Source organism: Palaemon carinicauda, chromosome 10 (genome assembly GCF_036898095.1).
Source record: "Palaemon carinicauda isolate YSFRI2023 chromosome 10, ASM3689809v2, whole genome shotgun sequence".
In the NCBI taxonomy this organism is placed as follows: Eukaryota; Metazoa; Arthropoda; class Malacostraca; order Decapoda; family Palaemonidae; genus Palaemon; species Palaemon carinicauda.
The window spans coordinates 53,099,460-53,108,413 of record NC_090734.1 but is presented as its reverse complement, the minus strand read 5'-3'; positions in this window follow the sequence as shown (position 1 = coordinate 53,108,413).

The window sequence follows — 8,954 nt, the reverse complement described above, 5'->3', positions numbered from 1 at the left end:
TGATAAACCCTGATAGCGAAGTATCAGCAGTTACTCGTTCCAGTGGTAGAATTGTTGACGCTGCAGAGTCAACAATTGATCTAGATTTAAGTAGTTTAGAACGTAGTGATAGCGTAGTTGTAGATCTTGGGATTTTGAAGGACAACTGAATTGGACTATTGAAGAGCTTGTCAAAGCTCAGAAAAGGGATTTTCGGGATCTCCCTATTGAGTCAGGTGAGGTTACTGATATAACCGGTCCCAAATTTAAAATAATTAATATTTTATATAGGTTGAGTAGGCTTATGGAGGCTGATAACTTTGATTATGAAATTTTGAAACATGTAATGGTTCCATTTGTTTACGGGAATGAGTTGATATCATTGGCACATGAAAGTGGTTTGGCCGGACATTTTGGCATTCATAAGACTTCTGGCAAGTTGTTAATGAATTATTATTGGCCGACGTTGAAGGCGGACGTAAAGAAATTTGTCAATAGCTGTGATGTTTGTCAGAAGGTCGGTAAACCTGATCAGCTTATTCCAAAAGCGCCTCTATGTCCTATTCCAGTGGTTTTCGAACCTTTCAAGGAGGTGATTATTGATATTGTTGGACCATTACCAAGGACTCGTAGTGGAAATGAATATATTTTGACTAACATGGATAGGATGTCTCGATATCCCAAGGCAATACCACTACGTACTATAAAAAGTGTTAAAATTGTAGATGTACTAATTGACTTTTTTACCAGATTTGGTATGCCTAAAATTATTCAATCGGATTGTGGTTCTAATTTTGTTAGCAGGTATTTCAGAGATAAAATGGCAGACTTGAATATAAAACCTGTGACCTCTTCTCCTTATCACCACGAAAGTCAGGGAGTTCTGGAGAAATTTCATCAAACCCTGAAGAGTATGATAAAGAAGTATTGTTTGAGCCATGATTCTGAATGGGATAAGGAATTGCCTTATTTGTTATTCGCTTTTCGTTCTATTCCTAGTCAGTCTTTGGGTTTTTCGCCTTTCAACCTTGTGTTGTTCATTGTGTTCGAGGGCCTCTCGATGTGGTTCGTGAGTCTTAGGAGGGAGACGTCCCTGAGGTTAATTTATTGGATTATGTGTCTAATATAGGTCATAAATTAACCAAGGCTTGGAAATTTGCGGGTGAAAATTTATTGTGTAGCCAAAAAAGAATGAAGTTCATTTTTGATAGAAGGTCCAAAGCACGCGACTTTGCGTTAGGCAATAAAGTGTTGGTTTTGTTACCCTTCCCAGGGAATCCATTGAAAGCTTCTTTTTCAGGTCAGTGGAAAATTTTGAAAAAAGTAAGTGAAGTTAACTATTTAGTGGAGACACCCCAAAGAAGGAAACCTTTTCAACTGTGTCATATAAATATGTTGAAGGCTTATATGGAACGGGAGAAAGTCATTCCCGTGGCAACCATAGATTCTGAGAACAACAACCATTTTTCTTTTTCAGAGGGGGAGGGTATTGATGATAATTGTTTTAAAGGATGTGAATGGCGGTCGGATAATAGAAAGTCATTAGAAAAGTTTTCGGGAGTAATTTCACATTTAGGTAGGGAAGAACAAAAGTCTTTGAAAAAATTAGTATCTAATTATAAGGAATTATTTTCGGATGTACCAGGTAGGACTTCGGTCCTTGAACATGATGTAGATGTAGGTAGCGCCACTACTGTGAAACAATCTCCTTACAGGTTGAATCCCTTCAAAAATGAGGTTGTAGCGAAGGAAGTGGAATATATGTTAAAATATGACCTAATTGAACCTAGTCAAAGTCCGTAGTCATCACCGGTTGTATTGATAAAGAAATCCGACGGTGATTTCAGGTTATGTTTTGATTACTGTAAGTTGAATGAGTTATCTAAATCTGATTGTTATCCATTACCTCGAATTAAGGATTGTATTGATCGAATGGGTAAGGCCAAATACATTAGCACATTCGATTTGTTGAAAGGTTATAGGCAAGTTCCTCTTTCAAAGCGGGCAAGGGCCCTGTCTGCTTTTGTAACACAACAAGGACTGTTCCAATGTAAAGTTATGCCGTTTGGTATGAAGAACGCGGCTGCCACCTTTCAGAGGTTAATGAATACTTTAGTCCAGAGTTTAGAAGGATGTGTTGTGTATATTGATGATATTGTTATTTATAGCGATGATTGGGAAACCCATTTAAAATGTATTAGGGCACTATTTGGTGTGTTGAAAAAGGCAAGTTTGGTAATTAATTTAAAAAAAAGTGATTTCGCAAAGGCGAAGGTGGTATATTTGGGTCAGGAGGTTGGTAATGGTAAAGTTACTCCTAAGCAGGCCAATATCGAAAGTATTAAAAACATGGTAGTCCATAAATGTAGGAGGGATGTCAGAAGATTCCTTGGTTAGAGTGGGTACTACCAAAGGTTTGTTAGGAATTTTTTGGATATAGCCGATCCTTTGACAAATCTCTTGAGAAAGAAGGTAGCATTTGTCTGGACGGATGAAACGCAAAAGGCTTTTGATAATTTAAAAAGAGTATTAATTAATTACCCTGTCTTGAGAGCTCCTGATTTTGACCTTCCTTTTTCTCTTGCCACGGATGCAAGTGACATTGGTGTAGGAGCGGTGTTGTTGCAGAATGACGAGCAGGGAGTTTCTCATCCTGTCGCATTCTTTTCAAAAAAGTTGTCCTCCGCCTAACGTAGGTATTCCAATGTGGAGAAAGAGACTCTTGCTTTAGTATTTGCTATTAACCATTTTCAGGTTTATCTCTCCTCCTCAGATACACCTATTAAGGTCTTGACGGATCATAATCCCCTGACCTTCATCAGCAGATACAAGAATACAAATCAACGATTGATGAGGTGGAGTCTCATGCTGCAAGAGTGGAATTTCGAATTTTCCCACATCCCAGGAAAAGATAACATTGTTGCCGATTTTCTCTCTCGCAGCGCTGAATATTAGTTGATTGACAGAGGGCTATGCAGTTATTAAAGGTAGTATCTGTTTCGTTCTAATTGTGGTGTGAGTGCTGTTGAGGTGGGCACGTAGTGAGTAGAAGCAAATGTATATTTAAGATTTATTAATCATGGCTTCTTTACAGAAGACTATAATGTTTTGGGTATAGTATATGGGATCTTTAAGGTTAAAAGGTGAGGGTGATCACTGGTACTTGCTATTGGTTGATTAATTAGGGGGTCTAAGGTTTTGAGGTGTCAGGTACGATAAGGTTTATAATAAGTTAAGAAAAGGAGATAGGCACTAATCTGGTTATTTTGTATTTTCAGGCTAATAATTACCCTTTATCGATTTTGTTTGTTTGTTTGCGCAGGGGAGTCTTGTGGTGGTCTTCTGTGTCGTTCGGTGTGTGTGTATGTATTGGACACTATGGTGATAAGTGTGATATATAACACTGAAATAGACTGGTTTTTATGATCAACATTTATTGATAGTGAGTGATGTGTATATCTGAAAATGAACAGTGTACTGAGTGTGGGAAAGGTAATAGCCTTTGGACTATATATACAGAATCCGGTTGTTAGTGCAATGACTATTAAGTTTATTAACGGTATGAGTGATGTGAAATTTTTAGGTTGGGTATCTATTTATCAAATGGTGATGTTTTGGCTTTCTGGGTTTGGAAAGTTTTCCAGTGATTAGTATTAAGGTTAAGAGGTTGTTATTATTTGTTATATATTGTAATATACTGTTATCCTTGAGAGCTGCAAACCTTGGTACGTGCCACCCTCTTTCCTTTTGTTTGTCATGTCCTTGCAGTTGGTTTAATGACTATTTCTTTTTTTATTACTTCAATATGTGATTAAATGTTAACGTACTTTATGAAAAAAAATATTTTGGAATTTTTTTTTTTTCGTCGGATGAGGATGTGTAGCTTAGTTGTCATTAATTTCTGAATTATTTAAGTTTTTAGACTTTTAATGTTAAGTATAGAAGTGCCGTATTCTTTCTTTATTAGCTTTTTGTCTCCTCACTGGTGGTTATCTTGGTGTTTATTATTGGCTAGCGACTATTTTATATTTTCAAGTTGTGTTGGTTACGTGGCAACTCTCCTTCATTATCCTAGGTATGGAGGTTTACGCTTGGAGGAGTTGGCCTCAGTGTGTTTCTGAACCTCCAACCTTGAAGGGCACGACAATAGCTGTTGGATATATATTATTCCTCGCCATTGCAGAGTTAAGTTGTGAAGCTGTTTAGCTTTTCTTGGATACCCTCGCTCTGCAACAAGGACTTTTTATTCTACATATCGTGTACTGCCCTTGGTTCAGTAAAAGCCAATAGTACAGCGGCATAGCAGACCAATTGTTCAAATTGGTCTAAAAGCACCAAAATTGGCACACATGTAGATTAATATATTCTAAACATTTTTGGATATGGAGGCATTCAAGATTAGCCCTTAGGAAGATATGGCGGCCATTGTTCAAAATGGCCGCCATTTAACATTAGCGTCATTACATAGACTTCATTATGTGTCGTTAGTTTGGTGCTAGATGGGCCAAAATTCCCTTTTTTTTACATCAGAATTAACATCAATAAATGTTTAACAGATATTTAGATGAATCTTCTCAAAAATGGCCCCCAAACTGGCCGCCATTTTGTGGAAAAAGTGGACATTTGATGAAGATTTCAATACTCAATGACATAATACCTCTAATAACCAGTACCTGATTTCAGGAACACACTTTAATTGCTCAAGTTGCTTTTTTATTTCAAATTGCTGGCAAAATTGCTAGTCAAAATAATACACAGAGTACGGGAAGTTTACAGTATGGTCAGATTGTAGTTATATAGTCGACCAAAAGCCCAGTCTCTAGGCACAGTACTTGTGTAATCCTGCAGTACATACATGTAATACAATAACGTAGATTTTGCCACACTATGTTAATTATGATTCCAAACTTTTCAAATCTGGTCACCAGAATTATGAATGTCTACAGATCATAATGTTGGTTAGCAAGTTTTCTGTCCCAATCTACTGGCATTCGCCTTCACAGAAACATAGACCAGTGCATTGCAGTGAAGCGTTCTTGCACTTGCAGCGGTTTTTGCAGCCTTTCTTGCATCCGCAAGAAACCAGCTCATAGCAGGCCTTGGATGCATCAGGGAGTGTGGTCCAGAGTGGTGTGTAGAGCCCATCATCACTCCGATGCCAGCCCCAGTCTGTTGGTGGAGGGAGCACGGGCGTTGGTACCAATGCCTGGCCCCAGACATGACCACCCTGAAGGGCAGATCTCTTCACATGCTGCTCCAGAGCAGCGTAGGTTGGCGGGATGTTCTGAACAGAGTTCGTCTTTGCAAAGAGCTGCTTTCTCGCCTTGTTGACGTCCTTGCATTTGCTTGTGCGGTTATACAGGAGTATGACAAACCTCTCGATGACATGCATTGTATCCTCTTGGATGCTTGTGGGTGCATTTGCCAGACTCAGCAGGGCATCAGTGAGTTCTGGCAGCGTGTTCCATGTTGCCCAGGCAGATTTCTTCCCATGTCCGACGAAGGCTGACACAGTATCACACCCTGTGATGGCATGAAACATTGGAAGAGCACATGCCTTCTCTGGACCAAGGGAGGAAGCTATTTCATAGGCTGCAATGTAGCGGTAGTTCTTGCCTGTCCCAAAGGCTACCCAGAGTTCGTCTCCAGCTGGTAGTTTCTGGACTACCATCACTGCTAGGACCACGACGTCACTGTCTACTGTTCGAACCTGTATCTGGTGGTGACCATGTTGTGCAGCATGTGCTACATGTAGCATCATGCGGGTGTCTGCCTCTTCTTGGTTGCATGGTGCGAGTGAGTTGACATCCTCTTGCTGTGGAACACAGATCACCTGCTCCCCATCAGTGACGACCAGTTCCTTGCCTTCTTCTTGAAAGGACTCTGCAAGCATGGTGGAGAGGTAGCTGAAGAGCTCCACTTTGTTGCTATCAACTCGCAGGAAACTTTGCCAATTTCCTGGTATGACTGCTGAGTCGACAACACGCCGACGTACTCCCTTTCCACGCTGTTCTCTGGTTGATGCCTTCAGGGAATCTGCTCTGTAGCTGTCCCACACAAGGTCAAGACGTGATACATGTTGGAAACGTTGTACAACGTATGGGATGAACACTTGCTGTGCATATTCCTCGAACGTGTTGGCAGTACCCGGCTTCAACATCTGTACGATTACTGCTCCATCGAGGACAACAGCAGTGACAGTAGGAGCTTCAAACTGAGGCTCAGCATGGCCTTCAAGGCACACCAGCAAGTCACTCTTGCTCCCTAGGTACAGTCTCCCTCCGTCAGATAAAGCTGGAGGGCATTGCTGATTTTCATGCCTGAAGAACTCTTCTAGATTCCCATCACGGGTCTGGCAGCCGATATATAATCGTGCGAAGAGCGCAACATCATTCTTCAGAGATTTGACCTGTTCTTTTCCTTTGGGTATATTGGGTCCTCTCTTGGTCGCAAACAGTGGTAGCTTGTTCCGGTGGATTGCCACCTCAATGGACTTGGTTCTGTCCACGATGCATTCCTTTGAGAATGCTTCAAACTGGTCTTGGCCAATCTGCTTGGCGTTACGGACTGTTTCTATGACTGCAGGGTCTGTGATCTCCTTTGTGTCGAGCACCAGCAAGTCCTGACTGTCCTCCTCGAAAGGGTTGCCCAGCTCTTCAATGACGGCCACGAGTGAGCGCACATCTCTGGCAAAAGTGTTCTGCACACTTGGTGTCTCTTCGTGGTGACGTGTCTCCTCTTGATCGTGTGGATGCAGATTGAAGTCGTCAAATTCCACAATCACTCTAGCAACCTCCGGTCCGGCAACCATCCAGCGCCTCAGTGCAGTTGGATTGTCTGTGAGGCCGATGGCTCCTCCATCACCCTTGACATACGCGTTGTTCTGCTCATGTCCTTGGTCAAGAGGGATTGCTGAAAAGATCCTCTTGGTCTTCTGGACTGTGAAGTGTCCCTTGCTAAACTCTGTGAAGACGTCTGGATGTTTGTTTGCCAGTTCTGCCATGTCCCGTAGATGCACTGGTATCCATCGGGCATAGTTCGTGTGGTCTAGTGCGAAGAACCACGGAGCCAGTTCTGTCAGAGCATCCACGTACATGCTAAAATTGGCTTCTCTAAGAAATCGCACATAGATCAGAGTGGACAGCTCCAGTGCCAAGACTGTTGACCAGTACTGAAACTGCGGATAACTCTGTTCTCTCTGACTGCACCAGTCTTCGAAGCTTTCAGGGTGCTCATCATCTTCTGTATTGTCGCCTCAACACCTTGTCCTTCATCTAGTCTCTGTAACTGAACATTTCTTGGCAGTTCTCCGAGTTCATCAAATTTGACCAAGTTTGCAGCCATTGTCGTGTATCCACTCCCAGGGTCTCGGCGTTTAGACAGTACTGGGCAGACAAGTGACTCTGTTGTCTCCTCTTGACATACAAGACACAGCTTCCAGTTTGTCTCAGGAGGTGTTGTGGGAGTACGTTGCTCAAAAGTATCGACCAGTTGGAAATTCTTTGCCATGGCTGCAGTCTGGAACAACGCGTCTCTGATGTCAGGTGGTGCTGCTGCTGCCTCACCTGCAAAGACACAAAACACCACCATGTTACCACAAGTTACTACTACAAGCACCATGACTATCAACACTATACTATTACTGCAGCCGCCGTCACTGCCACCAACGCTGCCGCTGCAAAGTAAAATTCATTTTCTTGTGAAATGGTAGCCAAATTATTTGGTAAGCACAGAAGTATGTGTAATTGTACAATACTTATCACCTCTAGCACACTTATCACCTTTAGCATCCACAAAAAGACAAATTATGGTACATATTCAATGACGCTAACGGTAAATAGCGGCCATTTTGAAAAATGGCCGCCTAATGTGCTACGGGGAGAATCTTGAATGCCTCCATATCCAAAATTGTTCAGAATGTATTAATCCACATGTGTGCCAATTTTGGTGCTTTTAGAACAATTTGAACAATTGGTTTCATATTTCTTACTATGCCGCTGGGCTACAAGGGGACCTCTCTGACCCAAGAAAAAAAATTTGATCCTCATATTTGTGTGCGGGCCTACGGCCTTTAATTCTGGGCAGTCTTCATTTTTGGAGCATTAAGAAAAAAAAAAAGACTTAACACCATTGTCTTGGATCCGTGTTTCCTAACACGAGAAATAAGCCTCCAGCCGGGGAGTTTATTGTCCTCTTGGAGGAGACCCCTAGAAATGTTAGAGGGATTTGTTAGGGTTATTTAGTTTGTATTTGTTAGGATCTTCTTACTTTTTATTGGCCTTCTCCTTTCTGGACCATCTCTCCTTTCAGTATGTATGTGTTGATGACCTTTCTTTAATTGTGTAATTAATTTCTTTTGCAGGGAGTTTAAGTGTGAGTGTGTATCATTTATTAGTGTAATCTTTTGGTTCAGGTGTTATTTCTGACTTAATATTTTTTTATTAAAATTAAGGATTTTTTTGTGGTATTTTCTTTGTCCCCTTGAGTTGACTTTGCACTTGTATTGATGTTTGGAAACTATTGCACCTTTAGTGGAATTAGTTTTGTATAATGGTGAATACAATTTGATAAGTATAGGGTTTTGCGTGATGGTCAAAGCCACCCATCACACACACACACACACACACACACACACATATATATATATATACTGTATATATATATATATATATATATATATATATATATATATATATATATATATATATATATATATATATATATATATATATATATATATATATATATATATATATATATATATATATATATATATATATATATATATATAGATAGATAGATAACTATATATATATAAATTATATATATATATATATATATATATATATATATATATATATATATATATATATATATATATATATATATATATATATATATATATATATATATAGATAACTATATATATAAATTATATATATATATATATATATATATATATATATATATATATA